Source organism: Pseudonaja textilis, chromosome Z (assembly GCF_049901715.1).
Source record: "Pseudonaja textilis isolate UNSWEBS1 chromosome Z, rPseTex1.2, whole genome shotgun sequence".
Lineage (NCBI taxonomy): Eukaryota > Metazoa > Chordata > Lepidosauria > Squamata > Elapidae > Pseudonaja > Pseudonaja textilis.
The window spans coordinates 106884683-106907989 of NC_142008.1; positions in this window are offsets into that span (position 1 = coordinate 106884683).

Sequence of the window (23307 nt, forward strand, 5' to 3'; positions counted from 1 at the left end):
TTATCAAGGTTATTTTTACTGCTCTTACCCAGATGGTTTCATATGTACCAGATGTTCCTGGAAAGAAATGCTTCTCCTGTCTCTGGAGAACTAATGGTTAAGCTTTGATGAGAGAAAGTCTTGAGACAGAATGAAAGGGGACTTTACTGGGGTCCCCATAGAAACTCACAGTTTCCATGCTGATAGATCAGCACAAGCTGCTTAAGCATACACTACTTTCCTTGCACCCTGGTTTTAACTCTGGGTCTCTCACATACATTTGTTGAATTCAATCCAGATGACACCAGTTTGTTTTGAGGAGTGAACATGTGGATAATTCTGGGGTTCTACACTGGTTTATCTGAAAAACAAGAGCAAATCTGAGCCTTTTCATTTTGTCAAGAATGAAAATGGTGAATAGTGTTTATTTCCCTACTGTCTTGCTTTGCTTTACTTCACTATGTTCTGGGTGCAAGCAATCCCTTCCTTCCTGCTCCAATCTAGGCATGACAGGCAAGGATTTAAAAAGTAAAGTTTCCTTTGTGTCAAACATTTCATCATGAAAACAACTATGTAGTTTTCTCAGCAATAGTATGAATGATTTGTCACTGTCTTCTTTCAGGGTTTTTTGATTGTTGGTGTTGGAAGTTAAAACCCACCCTCTCGTAGGAAAATGAAATATTTTAGGATATACTAAAAAGGCAGAATATTTCCCCTAAAAAGAAAAGTAGAAACTCAGAGAGACAGAAACTCAGCGCCGCCCCGCCCCACTTTGCCAATGGACCATTATTCTGGCCTAGGCTATTTTACATAGCAAAGATCTACTCCAGGTAGAGCGGTAATAGGAATTGCCCAAAGCCCTTTCATTACATCATCATCCAGCAAGGCTCAATCAAGCCTGGGACTCAGGACAGCCTACAGAGTTCCCCTTGCATGGCCCCATGGGAGTCTGACAACCAATCAGAATACAAGCTCAAATTCAAATTCCAACAGAGGGACTCTCAGCATTTCTGCCCTTTTTTCACCCAGGAGCTCCAAGGCATGTGATCCTGTCCACCATTAAGCAGTCACCATGTTTCCAGTGTCTTTCTTCCCCACTTGGAACTGAACCCAGAAGGCTATTTCTTCCAACAATTCCTGTTTTTCTTACTCTTTTCCTCTAAGTACCTTTATTTAGCCAACTTGATCTTCCTGTGTCATCTCTCAGCAAAGCCCATTTTTTACTTATCCTTTTAGCTTTTCTTTTTTCTTTTCCCTACCAGCTAGGACCATCATCTGCTGTTCATCCCAAGCCTCTAATAGCTCTCCCAGTGGGGTTCCATTCAGGACCCTCAAACTACCACTTCCCATGTTTCCTCTTCCAATGTGGGGTTTCACACTTTGGCTTAGTCAAGGCAGTTGGCTATCAGTTTACAGACAAAAAGATGTCTGGGGAGACTTTGGTTCCCTTTGCAAAGTATGTGCATTCCCCTCCAAGGGAACTCTCTGGCCATGTTTTTTGGACTGAGGGAAAAACAGTGCGAGGATTTATTATCCCCAAAAAAGACAGTCTGGGAGAACTTTCTGCCCCCCGCAGACAAGTATTGGCACTCCTCTCCCAGCTCAGGTTCTTGGATTTGGGAGAACTCAAATCTGGGAGGAATTGCTGCTCTTCTGCAAGCAAGTACTGGTGCTCCTATTACTTCACAACTTCCTAATTACCTAAATTCACAATTATCTAAAATCCTGAAGTTTGTTTTTGCGATACACTGGACAAAATGGGCATTGGTTCTTACCTGACATGCCATTTCTCTTCGAGCTGCGAGGAGCATCCAGAAGTGGGTGGTGCTTCAGTCTCTGCAGTTGTAGGCTGAGCTTAATTTTGGGGAATGCTCCTCCCTCCATCCCGTGGCTCCAGCATAGTGTTCCCCAGTTTTGTGAAGACAAGAGGAAACAAAATTCATGCTCTCATCCTAACAGTCTAACTGTTCATTGGCCGAAACAAGACCCCACCAGACGGTGAAAGATAAGAGAGGGGCTGGATGCTCCTCACAGCTCGAAGAGAAATGGCATGTCAGGTAAGAACCAATGCCCATTCTCCTTAGAGCTGCTCGGAGCATCCAGAAGTGGGACATACCAAAGCTGGGCCTGTCCTACGGAAGGGGCGCCGTCTGGTCTGTAGTCCCTTCAGGTTCTCTAAGAACCTTCTGTAGAACCCTTCTACCAAAGGAAGCCTCGGCTGAGGCATACCTGTCAATCTTGTAATGCCTAATGAAGGGAGACGGGGAGGTCCACGTCGCTGCCCGGCAGATGTTGATTATTGGGGCTTGGGTAGCCCAGGCAGCCGAAGTTGCTGGACTCCTAGTGGAGTGAGCCGTGATGCCCTTGGGCACCTGAAGGGCCTGTGACTGGTATGCTTTGGCAATGGCCACCCTTATCCAATGGCCTATGGTTGTTGGCGGAGCCTTGAGCCCTTGTGATTTAGGTTGAAAGGATATGAACAAGGCCTCAGACTTATGAAAGGTCTCAGTGCATTTAATGTAAACCCGCAAGGCACGTCTGACGTCCAGAGTGTGCCATTGCCTCTCCCTTTCCTGAGTTGGCCTGGGGCAGAAATTAGGGAGGATAAGTTCTTGAGCCCTGTGGAAAACCGAATTGATTTTGGGCAAGAAGGAAGGGTCAAGCCAGAGGACCACTCAATCAGGATGGAATACACAAAAGTCCTTCCTAATGGACAGTGCAGCGATCTCTGATATCCTACGGGCTGATGTGATTGCTACGAGGAAGACTACCTTGTATGATAGAAACTGAAGAGGAACCTCCCTTAAGGGTTCGAAGGGTGGTTTTGTGAGTGAGGTAAGGAACCTGTTGAGGTCCCAGGTTGGGTACCGGTGGAGGGTCGGAGGGTATAAATTGGTGGCCCCCTTCAGAAAGGCCCGAATACGGGGATGGTGAGAAAGGGAACTGGCTTCTTTACAGGAGATGACTGTAGACAAGGCTGCTACCTGACGTCTTAATGTATTGGGGGACATTCCCTTGCTGAGACCTTCCTGTAGAAAGTCAAGTACCTGGGCAATAGAAGGGGCAGCTGGGTCGATATGAAGCCCGACACACCATTTACGGAAAATGGCCCAGGTGGTGTCGTAGATTCTTATAGTTGAGGGCCGCCTGATTGCAAGGATGGTGCCAATAACCCTGTTAGAAAGGTTCTCCCTCTTCAAATGTTCCCGCTCAACCTCCAGATGGCTAGTTGGAGCCATTGGGGGTCCGAGTGGAGAAGTGGGCCTTGAGACGGAGATTCTGTCTGCTGGGATCCTCCAGGGAGGGGCCACTGATAGGCTGCGGAGGTCCGCAAACCAAGGGCGTTGGGGCCAATAAGGTGCTACAAGAAGCAGTTCTGCCTTCTCGTGAAGTACCTTTTGAAGGACTATGGGCACCAGCGCCAAGGGGGGGAAGGATAAAGTAGTCCCGTGGGCCATGGGCACCGTAGTGTGTTGTGGTTCTCCGCCCCTGGGGATGGGAATCTTGAGAAAAACCTTGGAAGTTGGGCATTGAGAGGAGAGGCAAATAGGTCCACTACTGGTAGACCGAAGATGGATGCCGCCTCCCTGAACAGTGATGGGTAGAGGCACCACTCCAACTGGTCTATGGTGGCCCTGCTCAACCAGTCTGCTTGGGTGTTTGATACACCCGAAATGTGATCTGCCCTGAGGGAAAGGAGGTGGGACTCCGCCCACCGACAGAGATGCTCAGCCTCCCTCATTAAACGTAAGGATTGAGTGCCCCCCTGTTTGTTGATGTGTGCTTTGGCCGTGATATTGTCTGTGAGGATGAGGATGTGGTGGCCGCGTACCTGGGGAAGGAAGCTGCGGAGGGCCAGGTGGATGCCATGAAGCTCCAGCCAGTTTATGTTGCACAGTTTTTCTGTCGCTGACCATCTGCCCTGTGCTGTAAGGGACTGAAGGTGAGCGCCCCATCTGGACAGACTGGCGTCTGTGGTGACGGTGAGTCTTGGGGCCTCTTTGAGGAGGCAGCCCTTGTTAATGGATGATTTGCTCCACCAAAGGAGGGACGTGAGCACCCTTGGTGGAACCCTGACCTTGAGTCTTGAATTGCTTGATCCGGTTCTTTGGTACGGAAGCAGGAACCACTGGAGGAATCTGGAGTATAAACGGGCCCAGGGAATAATGGAAAGACAAGATATCACTTTACCCAGTAATTGATAGTTCTAGAAGGGAAACCCTCTTAAGGCGCCTGATGATTTTGACAGATTTCTGGATGCTGAGGATTCTCTCCGAAGATAGGAACACCTTCCCCTTCAGAGTGTCGATTACCGTCCCCGGGTGGGTTATCCTGGTGGAAGGGGATAATTGGCTTTTCTTCCAATTGATAAGGAACCCATGTTCCTGGAGAGTGGCCAGGGTAATCTGAGTATCCCTCATTGCCTGATCCTTAGAAGGGGATAGGATGAGGATATCATCCAGGTAACAGTGGAGGCGCACAGGGAGGGTTCTGAGGTGGGCAGCTAGTGTGGCCAGGACCTTGGTGAAGGTTCTGGGGGCAGAGGCTAACCCAAACGGGAGGGCCACGTATTGGAAGTGGAGGTTATTGTAACAAAAACGCAGAAATTTGTAATGGGAAGGTCGGATTGGTATGTGAAGGTATGCCTCTGAGAGGTCAATAGAAAAGAAGGAGGTGGCCGTGGCTGATCTGATTGCCCAGGCATCTGACTGGTGAGCTCAGCATAAGGCCAGCTCGGACCGCTTCTCATCGGGCCTCAAGGCCTCTAAGGGGTCGCTGAGTATGGAGGAAGAGGCCAGACCTACAATGGGCTCATCAATCTCCGGAGTGCCCAATAAGTTGGAAAGTTCTGGATCCAGATTGAAATTTTTTTTATCGTGGGCTGATGGGGCGGGGGGGGGCGCTGAAGAAGCCAACTGCTTGGACACCAGGTCAAGGAAGATGGGAGGTGTTGGGATGACTTCGGCTTCCACTACTGGCTGTTTGAAAATGGAGTCCTCTGGACCTTCCGGGGCAAGAGGAGAGGGATCAGAGGGGGTCTGAGTCTTTAGCCCCAATATATTTCTGGCCTTGAACAGGAGGGATTTGAACAATTGGGGCTTGAATAGCCCTACAAAGGCAGGTTGGTCGGGAGTGAGACCCTCATCCTCGGACATCTCCGCCTCTGATGGGTCCACATCGGAAAGGAGTTCGTTATGTTGTAAAGACCCCAAGTCAAAGTCTTCTTCCTCCTCCCTAAGTAGATCTAAGTCCCTTTCCACCTCCTCCTCCTCCTCCCTTACTGAAGGGGAAACCTCCCCCTGAGGGGGTACCTGATCCTGGAACGGTTCCGATCTGAGTGGGAGGGATCTTACGGAATGAGATTCAGATTCGGGGGCCAGCAGATGGAGACCTGGCCTAACTATCTGCTGGAGTCCTTCTGCGATTCCTTGATGGATAGCCAACTCCATCCAGGATCTCAGTTGCTCCGGAACCTCTTGTATGAGTGGTTCCTCCTGGTGTAGGACAGCGGCTGTGGGTGTGAAGGTAGCCTCTGGTGTTTGTCTGGCCAATGTTCCAGGAGCCTGGTGACCCTGAGAGGGTGAGCTGAACCTGGATAGGGAGGAATAGACTAAAGGAGGGGGTTGAGTAGAGGTCAAGGGAGTGGAGGGTGGTAGTACCGGAGGCATTGAGCCTGCCTGCCTGGTGCATCTATCGATTTCTTTTTCTAGCTCCTTGTGGCGTCTTAAGGCATCCCTCTGGGAGGCTTTGGAGGTATACTTAGCCTGCCTGCACAGATGGTGGGTTTTTGATTTGGCCTTCAAAGAAGGACCCCTAGAAGGATTGCCCTCTGTCATTTCAAAGATAATTAAAGAAGATAAGAAAAAATATGAGGCAGTTGGCATGCCTAGGGGTCAACCTACAAAAAGGGTGGGAGCCCTGGAAAAATTCTTTCACGCCCTCCCCTTTTTACTTCTCTATTATTGTCAATAATATTATTTCCTCTCCCCCCCCCCCTTTTTTTTGTGAAATAAAGTCTAAAGAAAAAACAGGTCTAATCGACCAAATGAACACCAGAGGCCTTGGAAATAAAGCTAGGCCTTGACCAGCTGCCTTCCCAGGTGGGACTGGGCAGAAGTGGTGCTGTTATTGCTGCGCCAGCTGAGCCAGGCTGTGGGAAGCCAACAAGTCAAATTAGGGAATTAGTCTCCAAAGCGAAAGGCTGGAGCAAGGAAATAAATCTGGCTCTGAGCAGGCCTGTGGGTCCTGCTGCTTGAGCTGGAATCACACCGCAGCAATCGGATCGATAGAAACAGAAAAACAAAATGGCAGCCGACCACGAGGTGGCGCTTAAAATGGCATCTGCCTGCAACGTGGAAATACGGGGCCTCTCAGCAGCAGCAAGAAAAACCTCCCCAGGGACAATCCAGGTCCGCAACAGAAAAGGACAGGAAGGAAGAGGCAAAAACCTCTTCCACTAGGAGAAAAAATGGCATTCGGTGGTGGGGGGAACGGAGCAAAACGAAACGAGTTAAATCAAATCATTAGAAGAGGTGAGAAAAAAGGAAAAACGGCAGGGCTTAAGCAACAAAGAAGGAATGGGAGGGGTAGTGTGGGGACTGCTAGCCCTCCCCTTTGTCACCCACTGGGGCGAGAAAAAACGCTTCCCAGGGGAAATTGGCAGTCCAGACCAAATGCGCAGGGCTAAGAGAAATAAGGAAAAAAAATACAACCTGAGAGGAGCGAAAAACAATGAGTCAAACTAAGGATTTCTTGAAACGGCCAAGGAGAACTCTGAATCACTGCCTAGTCTCGCACGAGGCTGAGCATAAACTGGGGAATGCCACGCTGGAGCCATGCGATGGAGGGAGGAGTGTTCCTCAAAATTAAGCTCAGCCTACAACTGCAGAGACTGAAGCACCACCCACTTCTGGATGCTCCAAGCAGCTCTAAGGAGAAACCACAAATTTTCTTCCCTCCCTTCAATCATAACCCACTTGGCTTTCTCCTTCCCTAACAAAAGGTCTTGTGCTCTGGCAAACACCCCCCAAAATGCTCTCCAGACTCTTGGTCTTTCTGCAGTTAGAACATGCACAGAGGAAGCAAGGTTCAGTTGTGTTTGGGAGAAAAGTCCTCTCATACATATGCTGGCATACACATATTTCCCATGGTTTCAATTTAGAATTTAGAGGTACTCACCTTCCTTCCAAGCAGCCTTTGAGCTCAACACTCAACCCCTTTAAAACCTTTTTTTCAAATGACCAAGGTCCAGGAAAACTCACCCATAGACACAATGGGTCTGTTTGCTAGCAAAAGAATCTTACCTGGGTCTCTGGTACGTTGATTAGGTTAGCTTGGAGTCCCATCTGGGTTGCCAAATTGTTGGAAGGAAATAGCCTTCTGGGTTCAGTTCCAAGTGAGGAAGAAAGACACTGGAAACATGGTGACAGGATCACATGCCTTGGAGCTCCTGGGTGAAAGAAGGGCAGAAATGCTGAGAGTCCCTTGGTTTTATGCCCTCTGTTGGGATTTGAATTTGAGCTTGTATTCTGATTGGTTGGTAGACTCCCATGGTGCCATGGTTGAGCCTTGCTGGTTGATGATGTAACAAAAGGGATTTGGGCAATTCCTATTATAGCTCTACCAGGAGTAGATCTTTGCTATGTAAAATAGATTGGCCTAGGCCAGAGTAATGGTGGGGGAGCTGAGTTTCTGCCTCTTTGAGTTTCTACTTTTCTTCTTAGGGGAAATATTCTGCCTTTTTAGTATATCATAAAATATTTCATTTTCCCAGGACAGGGGTGGATTTTAACTTCCAACAGTTGGTCTGTCTTACATTTGGACATTCTTGGCTAATTTCCCATTTATCTGCTAACTTTAGTTTCAGATTAATTTCAGAATCTCTGTAAAGGCTTGATTTAAAAAAAAATGTTTATATATAACTCTTGCCCCCCCACACACACACACCTGTTGCAATTTATTAATTGGTACGATTGTGAAAAGCATTGGATTTAAAAATCCCACCGTAATATCTTTTCATGTTTTACCATATTTCCTGTATCTCATATATCAGAAGTTTTGTAGTAGAAACAAAAGGAATAGCATCTTTAGCATAGATTTTTGGCTCCTTGCTATTTGCTTATAAGGAGATTTAGAAGCTCCTATTTTCTTCCTATCCTGTTCTTTTAGTTTATTTATTTTTATTTATTTATTTATTTGATTTGTCAATCGCTTACAAGATAATAGATATAAGTATAAACATGAGTAAGAATACAGAAAATAGGTACAAATAAATGGGGACAATAGGACAGGGACGGTAGGCACGATGGTGCACTTATGCACACCCCATAAAAAAAAAAAAGCCAGACAGTGCCCGCGGGACTTGAACTGCTAGGAACTAGAGTTGAACATGAATTAGCAAATATTGAAGGAACCGCTAGGTATGAGCATATGCTCCCCTCCCCCTCCAAACACAGAAAGACATACAATGTTTGAGAGGGAGTCTGTAGTTTGATGGTGGTGGTGTTGATGATGATAATTCTGATGAACTACAAAGGTTTCAGAACATTTTCTGTTAATGTTGATCATACTTTTTTTCCTGTGTAAACATATAGAACAAGTTGAAGACAGCATGGCCTTTAAGATGGTGTATTCTAGAATCCCTCAAAAGAGAAAGTAGGGGAAACTGTTATTTATAACTCTGTTTGGAAGATAAGTAACATTGTGTTATCCAGATCATAATTAAACGATTTAAGTACAGGCTTTTGACTATTAGTTTATTGAGCACTTGAAGGTATGACTGGGTTGAAAAAAGTGATGTACAACTTGCACACTTATAACTGTTGCAGTGTCCCCATGGTCACATGATCACAATTTGAATGCTTGGCAACTAATATTGTAATTTACAATGGTTGCAGAATCCTGGGGTCGTATAATCTCCATTTGCAACTGTAGTGTATTTAAATAGAGACTTCTAGGGCGTTGTTCCTATTGGTTAACAGAAGCAACGATACGATTGGTTAGTAACGTTAGTACCTGATTGGCCGCCAATAGCAGCAGGAAGTTTAATGACATTGGTTGCGAGACATGGAGCAGCCGCTATAAAAAGGCTTCTGCGGTTTGACTGGAGTTGAAGTTGAAGTTACTGTTATTATTCAAGAGCTGAATTCAACTCCGGTCTGTGAGTCTCTTTTACTGGCGACAGAACAGCAACCTTCTTAGCAGACAGTCAACAAAGTCAAAGGAGGAAATGGGATTTGCTTGACAACCATGGACATAAAAGGTCATAGAATTTGGTGCAGTACAAGATGCCTGTGGATCATGGACCACTAAAGAAGGACCACAATGTTTAGTGACAGATATTCCAGTTCCAACTGTAGTCATAATTTGAGGAATTACACACATACTGCTTAATGACTGAATAGTTGCTTACTAGATTGCTTGCTAATGTTCCTTTTCTGCAAATCTATTTCCATGAAGTCACCTGTTTTTACAACTAGATATCATTCACACAGGCCAAGTCCCTTGCCTGTCAGCATGCCATCTTGCACTCAGATGGAAGACAGGTGCATGCTGACCTTTCCATATTCCTTGGCAGTGTTCATATTGCAGGTGGATAACTTGCACCCAAGGCCGCTAATGAACATCTGACACAGAAGGCTGCCCCTGGGGAAGAATGGGGGGACTTTAACTAAGCAGGTGGGCAAGACACTGTTTGTTGTACCCTGAACTTGGGTTTCCATGGAGAGTCACTCTCCAACATGGCCCAATGCTCTTGGGAAGCCTAGAAAAAATCTACAGAAGAGCTGGTTCAGTGCTACACAGTTTCAGCTTTGAAAGATCTGCAAGCAGTGCAATGAGGAAAGGGGTATCAACTTTCCCTGGTGATCAGCTGTATGGACTGCCTAGTCTACCTCCACAATAGTCTTAATTAAACAGGAAGCCAAGTCAGGGTCTCTGCAGATTGATCAAAGTTCCCTGAACAAAAGGACAAAGAGCACCTTGGAAAGCAATAGTAAACATCTCTCCCTTTTCCTGCATTTTTCCTCCCATAGCTGGCAGCAAACATTTTAGGGAGGTAGAAGTTTTGTATCAAGAAAAGCTTTAGTGCCTGTTTCATTATTTTTTTTAGTAAACCCTGCCAAAAATATGTCTCCCCTCCCTGCATTGAATGTGTCCAAATAGAGGCCATATATTATTTTAAGGATTACTTTTTTTTAAGTAGGGATGGTAGTTTACAAAATGATCACAGTTTTTTTAAAAAAAAACCAAACCTAGAACATGTGCATTTCCAATTCAATATATTTTTGCTTTAATGTTTTCTGGTTGTTGGTTGATTGCATAAGTCCTGCCCAAACTGTCATGCCCAATTCATTTTGAGGATGACAACTTTTCTTCAGTCATATTTATTAATACTGCCTCATCCTTCCCAGCTTTTTGGTTGATTACATGTATTCTCCTAGAGGAAATGGTTTAGACCTATTCATCTCAAAAGCCCTTCAAACTTGTATTTGTTATTCTGAGCTAACTTTGTTCTGTAATTGAGGCATTGGTTGGGTTTCATTCCTTGATCTAGAGTTGGCAGAGATTCTGCCCCTTTGTGATGTCCATTGTTCCATTCTGTGACAGTTCTCCTTAGCTATTTAGCTTCCTGCCCTGAAGTTGGCGGTAGCATATTCCTAGTTAATGAAGTGCCAGGCAACAGCTGCGGTTGTGGACTCTGTTTACTTTGGCAAGTATGCTTTATGCTGGTCATTACCTTGGCACAATAATAAGGAGATCAACACTCTCTCACTTTTTGAACAGAAGGTTTAACTTTACACACTGAGAGAAAAATCTGTGGTTTCAAATAATGCACATTGAAAGCTGCACTTTTCTATTCTGTATTTTGTATTCCCACTGTATTCACCCCAGCTGGCTATGTTGATCCTTCTATCGTGTTTCTCATATAATAAGGCCGGGTCTTTTTTTTTTTTGAGCCCCCCCCAAAATGGCTAGGCCATCTTTTCAGGGGTGATTTAATTCCCCTCCCTTGCATCCTCGGGTGGGTGGGTGGCAATGTCTTGGGTATTGACCTCGGCGTTGGTGGGGCACTTCATATCAGGAGACCTTCCACCACTGTTGCTTTCCCTTCTCCCCATGCCACTGAGGCATTTGGAGCATCGCTGCAGCATTTGGCACAGCCACGTGGCATTTGGCGCAGCCACGCGGGGTCAGCCAGGGCTCCTCCCTGAAACCGGAGCACGGCGGAGACTCGGCTTCAGGCACTCCTGTCATTGCCTTCCTGGGCATCATTCGAAGGCAAAGCCAATTCTTTTAAAAACGATGCCCTACTATGACAAAGCCTCCCCTGCCTGAGAGGGCAGCCCAACCCCACGTGGGGAGGCGAATCTCCTGGGGCCGCAGCACAAGATCGGCCCACCCCGGGAGAAACACCCAGCTGCCATCCCTGCCTGGCGCCGCGTCCTCTGAGCTGAGCTCCGCCAAGTGAGCGCCGATGCCCGTGTCGCTGCAGCATTTGGAGTGTCGCCACCGTGTGGACATGTGTGGGGATGGGGACGGGCTGGGCAAGGGGTGGAAAGGATGAGTGGCTTTGGGCTTTCTTCATTGGACCTGCCAGCCAAAGAAGCAGTGCTGCTGTCACCTTGCCTCCCATCATTGCCTTGGGTGGCCTCTCCTGGTGGCCCCTTCAGGGTCAGGCTGAAGGGATTTGGGAAGCCAAGCTTGGGTCGGCCTGGCTCTTTCGCTTGGCAGGCAGGCGCACGCCTGTGCCTCACTTTCCTGGCTCTGCCCAGCCCTCCTGGCTCTGGTGCGGCCCTGGCAGGATGAGCAGAGGGCCTGGCAGGGTGGCATTTGCTGCCTTGGCCAGAGATCTGCCGCCAGGCAGGAGGGCCCACCTGTCAGCTACGCTGGGTGCCCCAGGCAAAGCTCTTCATGCTCTGCCCGGTGCCAGGCAGGGATGGTGGCTGGGCACTTCTCCCAGGGTAGGCTGATCTTGTTTTGCAGCCCCAGGAGATTCACCTCCCCATGTGGGGTTGGGCTGCCTTCTCAGGCAGGGGAGGCTTTGTCGTAGTAGGGCGTTGTTTTTAAAAGAATGGGCTTTGCTTTCAAACAATGTCCAGGAAGGCATCAACAGGAGCGCCTGAACCCGAGTGTCTCCACCGGGCTCCAGTTGCAGGGAGGAGCCCTGGCCGGCCCCGCGTGGCTGTGCCAAATGCTGCAGCGATGCTCCAAATGCCCCGGCAGCACAAGGAGAAGGGAAAGCAATGGTGGTGGTCAACACAGGCAGCACCATACCCTGGTGTGCAGCAAAAGTACTTGGCAACAATAGGGAGGTTGGTGGCGAGGTATGGCTGCCAGCAGGGCGCTCCTAATGGCAAGCCCCCCACCCTCCCCCCCATTTCGCATGTTTTAAAATAGGCTTAATTTATGCCTATAAAATTTGCTGGGACTTCCTATTGGGGGAAGCCGTATTGTTGAAGAAACACAGTATGCTTTCTCTTTTCTGTTGCCCATTTACATAATATGGTAGTTTTCAATGTAAATATCAGCCCAGCATTTCAGTAGCATTAGACAAGCTGCTGTGTCTCATCTTCAGGGACTTCAATTTGTATTATTTGGACTAAATAGCATACTCCTTTACCAGACTGTTGTGAGATTCAATGATAATTGTGCATATTAGCTTTTCAATAATTCAGTACACAAAGTATTACTAGTGAATATTAAAAATAGTATTACAGTCAGTACACAGTGGAGTCACATAGATGACAAAACACACATTGAAAATGCTCTCAGAGATTTGCCATAATAACTTCTTGGTTTATGGGAATCTGTGACTGAATAGAAATCTAGACCACTTTAGCTAAATTTTATTATAAAATATTTAATGTAAGAAATAAAGTTCTTTTTAATAAAGAACATCAGTTCTAATTTCATTCTTCTTTCAAGAAACTTTGACTAGCGTACAGGACTTCAATTCCCCTTTTATCCTTTGAATGATAGACAGGGAGCAGCTTGCTCAATGTAACCCAGCTTTGAAGTTACTAAATTGTTACCAGTCTTAAGGGGTTTGAAAGAAAATCAGCCCTGGTTCAACACCCAACTGTTGTACCATCTGAGTAACTGATTAGACAGCTGCTACAACTGTCAAGTAGATCAGAAGATTTAAAAAAACAACTAAAGATACACATGTTGGGGACTATAGACCAGTTCTATGCTACCACCAGGTGGTAACATAGAGTTACAACTATCTTCCCAAAAGATGAGGGCCTCAAGGCAAAGTCTAATAGATTAAACCCTCTTTGAATTTTTTTAAAAGGAGAAAATCTCAGTGAATTCAACAGGCATGGAACTTCCACTTTCAGCTCCTTTTCCATCCCCATATGGGGTATTAAAAATGGCAGGAGAGAATAGCCTATAATATACATGGTAAAAGAAGAAGAAATATAGGTAAGAATGAATGAGGCAAGAAGGGAGACTGAATATTTGGTTATTGAGAGAGAATGGATGTGGATTGTATCACAAAACAAATATAGAGAAGAGTAAATGGTTTAAATGAAACAGCAACACTACTGTGCTTGGAGTTGATGAGATTACGAAAAAAAGAAAAATTCAAAGTTCCAGCCTTTCAAGTTGGCTTTTTTTGTGCTGACACAATAAGGTGGAAGCACAGATATGTCCATGAGAATTCCCAGTAATATTTCCTGCATGTAAGGTTAGCTAATGGAATTCACTTTTCTGTATGTAAACAGAGATCAGGAAAATCTACATCAAGCAATTGTATGTAATCAACCATAGCACGCAACTGCTACAAATTATGTTTTAATCCTAACACAATTTGTGTTTGAATGTCACATACCTGTAAGGCATTTCAATGTTTATCACATACAATATTTCAAGTTCATTTCTGTTTCTCTTTTCATGTAACTCTCAATGCTTTCAACTTCTCTCTTGCCTTTTCTGAATACTGTATTTAGTAAAATACTGTTAGAGATATCTTGGGCTTGCATGCAAATAGCATTTCAGACTGAAGTACAGCTTCAGAAATTAACCTTTCTACCAAATGTGACTAATAAATTTCTAACTGGATTGCTACTCAAATATATTGGGAAAAGTTATCCCTAATCTGGAACCCAGATTACAGACGATGTAAGGAGAAGCAGCACAGTAACATTACAGTTAGTCCTTGACTAACAATCATTTGTTTAATGATAGTTTGAAGTTATAATGACACTGAAAAAGTTACCAATGACCATTCTTCACTTGTACAGCCATTGCGACATCCCCATAGTCAAACAATCAAAATTTGGATGCTTGGCAACTTGTTCATAATGGTTGCAGTATCCCAAGGTCATGTGATCACCTTTGTGATCTTCTGACAAGCAAAGTCAATGGGGAAACCAGATTTACTTAACAACCATGTTATTAATATATGCAGTGATTCACATATCAACTGTGGCAAGAAAAGTCATAAAATGCAGTAAAACTCACTTAACAGCTTGCCTTGCTTAACAACAATAATTTTAGGCTCAGCGGTAATCATAAGACTACCGATATTGTTCTCCAAAGAACAGAAAGAATTCTCACAGGTAGAACAACATCAACCCAAAAACTAGGTCTCTACCATCAGAAGTCTCTATATATCTAAGGGAAAGTTCCTAGAAGTATTTTTTTTTTATTTGTCACTATTTCTCTTTGCAAACAAAATACTGTCAACTAGCAAAATAGAACTGTCAAAAGCATTTCATGATTCACTTTTCATCCTGAGATTTTAAAAACAGCTGGGAAATAGAAAGTTCAGAAATCCTCATGTTGCCAATGGACAATTTTCAAGCATTCTCAAGACTGGGCTGTTTAATAAAGAAAAGAAAACAAAGATACATGATTTTCTATTACCATCTTCCATTTCTTTATCAACATAAAACAAATTATACCCAACCTTTGAACAGTACACAACAATGGGCTATTGACTAAGAGACAGCAAAAATACTATAATTCATTGGCAGAGCATACATTTAAAAAATCCACTTACTGGAGTGGACTGGAACAATGGAACAAACCATTTTTTTCTCAACCATGGCTATTTGGGTAATGAGATTGAAAGTGTCTTATATAATAATAGAGAATGCTGGATGTTCTGGAGATCCTTCTACTTTTTACTTCTGTTAAAGGAGTTAAGGAAATGAGGAAAGAAAAGCTAATGTGAGCAAATAAATTATTACATACATTATTTATATTTTCTGTTTCTGCTTCTGTTTTAAATTTGGTGTTAGCCTCATGCTTTGTTAGAATGTTTTTTTCTTCATCCTGATTGTTTGGGAGTCTTGATCTGTGTTTATTGGTCTTGGAGTTTGCTGTGTTCTCCTTGATTGGTGTTTCTAATATCTTCTGTCTGTTTTGTAGCCTTTCTTTTGTCTTGATTAGCTGGCAACATTTGTGTTTTGTGTATTGGGGGCTTTCAGCATGGCTCATGTATTGGCTTCAGGTGAATGGCCAGCTATCTTTTATTAGGAAGCTAGGTTTCATCTGGGTGGCTGGCTGGGGTGTGTTTGGGCTGGAGGTATCGGTGGGTCTGTTTGTACCCAGATATTTGCTTGGCTTGTGGTGTGGAGATTTTTTGTTTGTGAATACACTTCCAGATAATTGACAGTCTGGTGGTCATCTCTTCTATTCATGCTTTCAGGTCGTTTTTAAATATCTATGGCTTCTCGATAATTCTGTAGCTGGGGTTTTCCATAGTGCCTAGGGTTTTGGTGCCATTGAAGTTGATGCTATGACCTGTGGTTTTCATGTGTTGGACTAGCGAGGAAGTGTGTTCCAGCTTTTTTACTGCATTTTTGTGTTCGTCAAGGCAGGTACTTATTCTTCTATTGGTCTGCCCGATGTATGTGGCAGGGCATGATGCGCAGGGGACTTCATATATTCCTTGGTTTTCCAGGTCAATTTTATCTTTGGGGTTTCTTAAGTGGCTGCTATTTTTCTGTCTGTTTTGAAAGCAGTCTTGATGTGATGCCTGTATAGTATCTTACTGATTTCGTCTATTGTACTTCTTATGTCAGGCAGGACAGCTGTTCCATAGGTCTGTTCATCTTTTAGGTCTCTATTGTGTCTCAGTGTGTTTTTGTGGATCAGGCCTGTGATTCTGCTTTTGTGGAAGTTGTTGGCTGTCAGTACTTTGGTCAGGGTGCATAGTTCAGTCGTTATGTGTGTCTTGTCTGCCAGGCATTTGGTTTTGGCAATTAATGTTTTTGCCATGGAGTTTATCTGTACTGGGTGGTGGTGGGATTGGGCGTTGAGGTAGCGGTTGGTGTGTGTTTTCTTCTGGTATATGGTGTGTCCTAGTGTGCAATCTGTTTTTTGTAGATTAGTACATCTAGGAATGTTTGTTTGTTTCCATTTCCATGGTGAATTTGATTTTGGGGTGTGTGCTGTTTAGGTGTGTTAGGAAATTGTTTAGTTTTGTTTTCCATGGGGCCAAATAACAAATGTGTCATCGATGTATCTTAATCATAGTTTGGGTTTGTGGGCAGCATTTGCCAGGGCTCTGGATTCGAATTCTTCCATGAACAGGTTTGCAATAATGGGTGACAGTGGTGATCTCAATCTGCTTGTATACAAAGGACAAAGATACAAGCAGATCGATGATGATCCAAGCTCTGTAAAGGACCTTGGAATACTCATCTCTAATGATCTAAGTGCTAGAGCCCACTGTAACTACATAGCCAAAAAGGCATTAAGAGTTGTTAACCTAATCCTACGTAGCTTTTTCTCTGGTAATATCACACTACTAACTGGTGCATACAAAATATTTGCTAGACCAGTACTCAAATACAGCTCATCAGTCTGGAACCCACATTACGTATCTGATATTAGCACAGTTGAGAAAGTCCAGAAATATTTCACAAGAAGAGTTCTCCACTCCTCTACTCGTAGAATACCTTATGCCACCAGACTTGAAATTCTAGACCTAGAAAACCTTGGATTACTCTGCCTTCGGTCTGATCTTAGTATATAAAATCATACATTGGAATGTCCTACCTATCAATGAATACTTCAGCTTCAACCATAACAATACAAGAGCACACAATATATACAAACTCAAGGTTAACTGCACCAAACTTGATTGCAGGAAATACGACTTCAACAACAGAGTCGTCAATGTCTGGAATACTCTACCTGACTCTGTGGTTTCTTCCCCAAACCCCAAAAACTTTAACATTCGACTGTCTACTATTGACCTCACCCCTTTCCTAAGAGGTCTGTAAGGGACATGCATAAGCGCACCAATGTGCCTACTGTCCCTGTCCTATTGTTTCTTTTATTTTTCTTATATGTACCCATTTCATGTATTCATAACTATGTATATACTTATACCTATTATCTTGTAAGCAATTGACAAATCAAATCAAATAAAAAAATAAACTTGAAAACTTAGCAGGGAACACCAGTGACAGCTTCATTATAGCTGAATCTTTTGGTATTGCCTTCTTATAGCAAAGCTCTAGAATCTTGAAATCTTCTACCAAGAGTAAGCTTTAAAAAAACTCTATATGCAGTTGCTGGTAACCAATGGATATACTTTCTTGAGGCATAGGTGTATTGTTGCCATGCAACCACAAGATTCACTTTTCTGTCTCTTCTATATTATTTCAGTGTGCCAACTAGACATAAAGAAATAGCAAATCTTAAGAAACCACAAAGAATAAACAAGCTCTTCATCTTTCAGTAAGTTTGGGGGTCACATGCAGATTTATTTGAAGATTCAGTGCTCATAGGTAAGAGCGCATATGGCTCTGAGTGCATAAAAAATACATTTTACTCATTATTGGTTAACCCGTTATTGGCAATCCACTTCAGAGAGGGTAACCTCCAGGCTGCAGGCAGTAATGGAAATATAAAAGAGGCATCTTTACTCTTTCTATCCCCCTGCCATGACAATTTCCCCTTCTGCCCATTTCATTTTGTTTTGTTTCATTTCATTTGTAAAATCTTTTCAAAAATATGGGTTAAAGGACCTGACCTGCTTTCCCTCTTCTTCTTGTCTTAGGAGAAAACCTTCCACCAAGGCCACAGCCTGGGTGCAGGTCTCAGGCCCATATTCCTGAACTTTATTTTGGATTTCCTTTGATAGGATGGTTAAGAATTCTCCAAAATCAGCAACTCCAGGATCTGTTCCTTTGTCTGGCTTTCAGGGTGCAACCACTGATGGCACAGTTCTCATAAACAGCTACAAGCTTCATGGAGTCCCCTGACTTCCAGGAACTGGAACCGATGGAAGTACCGATGCTGCAACTCCACATTTATAGATTCTTCTTGTAGAATGGTAACCTTTATCTTTCCACAAGTGCCCTTTTCGTTGGCTTTAGGACTCTTAAACTCCTGACTCTTAAACCCAGTCCATCCAAGGATTATTCAGTTGCAAATTCCAGTGTCGAAAAAGAGAGGTCAGTAAACTTACAAATATCAGTCCATTAATATATCTCCTCGCAGTAGAGATATGAAGAACTCAAAAACTCCTCTCTTCCTTCAGCAACTCAGCAGTAAGGGAAACACGCAGTTAACAAACCATCAACCCATGCAATCCAGTAATTGTCAGCGAATCGTCAGCAATCAATCAGGTTCTCTTGTTCCCTCTTATGGTGGTTTCCAAAATTACATGCTTTGCAGTTTTAAAGTGACACACACTTAAACTTACAATCATAGTTTATATATATTATTTTACCCAAACTACGTTAGGTAACCTATGTTATTCCTAACATTCTCCCCTTTTGGGTAATATAATAATATATATATCTATTTACAACCTTAACCCATAGTCATCACAACTCTCTTTGTGTTTGACTGCACCTTGGGCTTTTGTAAACTGATCAGCAATATTTTGTTCAGTCATACAATATTCCAATCTTATTAAACCATCTTTTATAGATTGCCTTACATTCAGATATCTAAGATCTGTATGCTTAGATCTCATTTTTACAGCAATATTTGTAGCCATCTGTATGGCTGCTTGATTGTCCTCATACACAACAATGGAATCATGAACAGTTAATCCCATATCCAACAACTGTTTATACAGAATTAAATCAGTACATAATAAGGATAGACATGAAAATTCTGCTTCCATTGTGGACATATTATGTGTTGCTGTCTAATTGACCTCCAACCAATCAAAGCTTTTCCTAATAGTATAGCCATTCCTGAAGTTGATTTCCTAGTGTTTATATCTGTTGCAAAACTTGCATCAGCATATGCACTTAAAATCAAATCATCTTTTGGCTCCAAATACAATGCATAGTGCATTGTCCTTTTTAAGATATCTTAAGATAATGCTTTGCCACTTGCCAGTGTCGCTCAGCGGGTTCAGCGTTGAACCTCGAGCCAATTGATTAACGCTATAGGCAATATCTGGCCTTGACCAATTACTAATATATGATAGACTACCAATTAGTGACTGATAGATAGTCTTATTGAATTTTGAACTCTGAGCATCAGTGCGGCAAAATTCCTGACTCATTGGAGTTTTTGCTGGTTTACAAAGTTCCATCTTATATGTTTTTAGTAATTGAGAAATCTTATCCTCTTGAGATATCTTATAGCCATTGTTGGTTTTTTTTATTGTCAATCCGAGATACTGTTTTATCTCTCCTAATTGCTTTAATTTTATCCTCTTACCTAATAATGATATTATTTCAGTAGCTTCATTATTAGTTTTTGTAATTAAGGCAATATCATCTGTAAACAACAATAATAATGACACTATTCCATTTGTCTCTCTTTTAAATAAACATGGATCAGCTAAACCTGCTTTAAACCCTATATTGTTTAACTCCTTAACAATATATTGGTTCCATTCATAACCAGATTGTTTTAATCCATAGAGACTCTTTTTTAGTTTCCAGCAGTCATTATTAGTTTTATCATCCTTAATCCCTACAGGTTTCTTTAGGTATATAGTGTGCTGCAATGGTGCATGCAGATAAGCAGTTTCTACATCTAAATGATTTATGATATAGTTTTTCTTAGCTGCCCACACTAAAGCTGCTCTCAAGGTTGTTGCTTTTAGACTCGGTGCAAACACTTCATCATAATCACATGCAGTTTGATTAAATCCTTGAGCTACCAACCTAGCCTTATGGGTAACAGTTCCATTTTTACCTGTTTTTAATTTAAATATCCATTTGCATCCAATGGACTTTTCACCTGGAGGTAATTTAGCATTCTCATAGACTCCCATCTGTTTTAATGAATTCAGTTCCTTTTGCATTGCTGTATGCCAGTTCCCTTGATCCTTCGCAGGATACATTTTTAGTTCTTCCACAGTAGTTGGAATTTTATTAACTTGGCAAACTACACTTGCTTGGTACCTATCAGGTGGTCTGCTTTCTCGTGTTGACCTTCTAGGTATTACAGGGCTTACAGGTGGACTTTTATCTATCACCTGTTCCTGGTTATCTATTTCTTCCTGTTTTGGTCCTATTTGCTCTTCCTTTACTTCCTCTTTAATTGGACTTTTCTTATTACTGATATGGTGGTTTGGTCTTTTGTAGGTTTCTATAATTACATCTTTATTCGAATCTTGCTCCAGTTTTTCCCATCCTACATGTTCCAGGAATTGTGCACTAGCACTACAGTAAATTCTAGTTGTCCCCTCTTCCCAGAACCTGTAAGATTTATGGTTAGATTCATAACCTACAAAAAAAAATCTTTTAGCCCTATGCTGTCCCTTATGTCTCAGTTGTGTAGGAATATGCACCCATGCTGGTGCTCCAAATGTGTGCATGTAACTTAGGTCAGGTTTTCTACCATGCCACCGTGTGAATGGTAATTCACCTGTTGTTGAGTTAACAACATTATTCAATATATGATTACCACACATTATTGCTTCTCCCCACAAATTTTCAGGTAATCCTGAATCGACAACATGGTACTGAGCCATTGCCTGTAGTGTTTGGCCTCGTCTTTCTATAAAGGAATTATGTTGTGGCCTATATGGTGCAGACTTTTTATGTTCTACACCTGCCATCTTCAGTCTATTTTGGAATTTATTATTTATAAATTCCTTACCATTATCAGTTACAAGAGTTACTAATTTCCTTTTAGTTTTTCTTTCTGCAAACTTCAACCAATTAAAGAAATTCTGATATGTTTCCGTTTTACTCTTCATTAAATAACAGAAACCATATCTAGAATAATGATCCATTATACTTAATATATAAAGAGCACCTCCCACACTTGGTTTTTTAGGACCTATAATATCAGCAAATACGACCTCTAGAGGCTCTTTAGTTTTAAATCCATTAACTCTATTTGCTGGTATTACCTTGCTTTTTTCTTGACTGCAAGCATTGCAGTGCAAATACTTACTGCAAGGCTTCAGTTTTATACCTTTAGACAGTTCAACCGTTTGCTTGAGCATTTTAAAATTTATATGCCCTAAACGTCTGTGTAACAAATGTATGCATTCATCATGAGGTTTAACGTTATTATACACTGTGTTAGCCACCTCTAATTGATTATCATGTAACACATACAATTCACCTTTTAAAGCAATAATTTTTTCTTGCCCCTTCACCTGAGTCAAAATATTTTTCTCTTTGTGTGGGTTGTTCACAAAGGCAGATAGATTGGAAGTATGAGTCTTATAAGTTTTCTTGTATTTAAATTCTTTTGTCTCTTTGACTCCTGAGTTTCTCCACTGAAATTTGGCATAAGTTTGGCCATGTCCTCATTTGGTGGCCATTGACAAGCTTTGACTGCCCATTCAAATGCAGACACTCATTCCAGGGCAGCAAGTCTGACAATTGAGAATTTGCCTAGATGGAGTGAGAGGTCTTTATTGTTTTCAGAAGTCCTTGCCATTGGAGATCTTCATGGAGAGGCATTCCCTCTTGTCTTTCAATCCTACTGTGCTGGGAAGAGGACCATCTTAAGAATTCATTCATTATCCCATGCTGAATGCCCCAATGTTTTCTTACCCCTTCACCTGAGTCAAGATTTTTTTCTTGCCCCTTCACCTGAGTCAAGATATCTTTCTCTTTGTGTGGGTTGTTCACAAAGGCAGATAGATTGGAAGTATGAGTCTTATAAGTTTTCTTGTATTTAAATTCTTTTGTCTCTTTGATATTGGCCTTAGCATGGATCAGGTCCACATCCCCTGAAGCCCTAGAACTTGGGTCATTAACCACCATACACAGTATAGCAATCTTCCATTCTGAGAAACTCAACTTGTTCTGAAAAAGAGAAAGAAGCAGAAAGAGCCTAGAATATTTGCACATTAAGATATACAACAAAAATAATTTCCTTCTATGCAACTCTTGCTCCAGTTGTTGGCTGGAGCTATGATGTCATAAAATATTTACCAAAATGGTGACTTCTTGTAGAAAGTATAACTGAATGTTGGAAAATCAAGGAAACAGAAGGCAAATTTTATCAGTGAAAGAAATATATTCTAAGACCTTGATGTGAGAAAGGGAAATTAAATACTGAAGACCAGAAATGGAATTTGGAAGACTTATAATATTAGAAAATTCAAATAAATGAAAAAACCTGTGATAACTTTTTTAAAAGGGATTCCACAAAATGTGTTGGATTACATTTCCCTGAACTGCAGTTTCCAGGAAATGTAATATTTGAAATTGGAAGTGTTCACATGCAGCACTCTGTGATCATATGACCTCTGTGATCATATTAAGAGCAACTGCGTTCTTTTTGCTGATGATGTAAAGCTGTTCAATACCACAGACAATACTGCTACCCTTCAAAAAGATCTTGACTGTGTATCAGAATGGTCAAACAAATGGCAACTTCAAATCTCAACAAATAAATGCTCTGTCTTATATATTGGCAAAAAAAATCCGAAAATAAAATACAAGTTGAATAGTCAAGATCTTGTTGATGATCCAAGCTCTGTAAAGGACCTTGGAATACTCACCTCTAATGATCTAAGTGCTAGTGCCCACTGCAACTACATAGCCAAAAAGGCATTAAGAGTTGTTAACCTAATCTTACGTAGCTTTTTCTCTGGTAATATCACACTACTAACTAGAGCATACAAAACATTTGCTAGACCAATACTCGAATACAGCTCATCAGTCTGGAACCCACATTACGTATCTGATATTAGCACAATTGAGAAAGTCCAGAAATATTTCACAAGAAGATTTCTCCACTCCTCTACTCGTTGTAGAATACCTTATGCCACCAGACTTGAAATTCTAGAACTAGAAAACCTTGAATTACGCCGTCTTCGGTCTGATTTAAGCATGGTATATAAAATCATAAATTGCAATGTCCTACCTGTCAACGAATACTTCAGCTTTAACCATAACAATACAAGAGCACACAACAGAT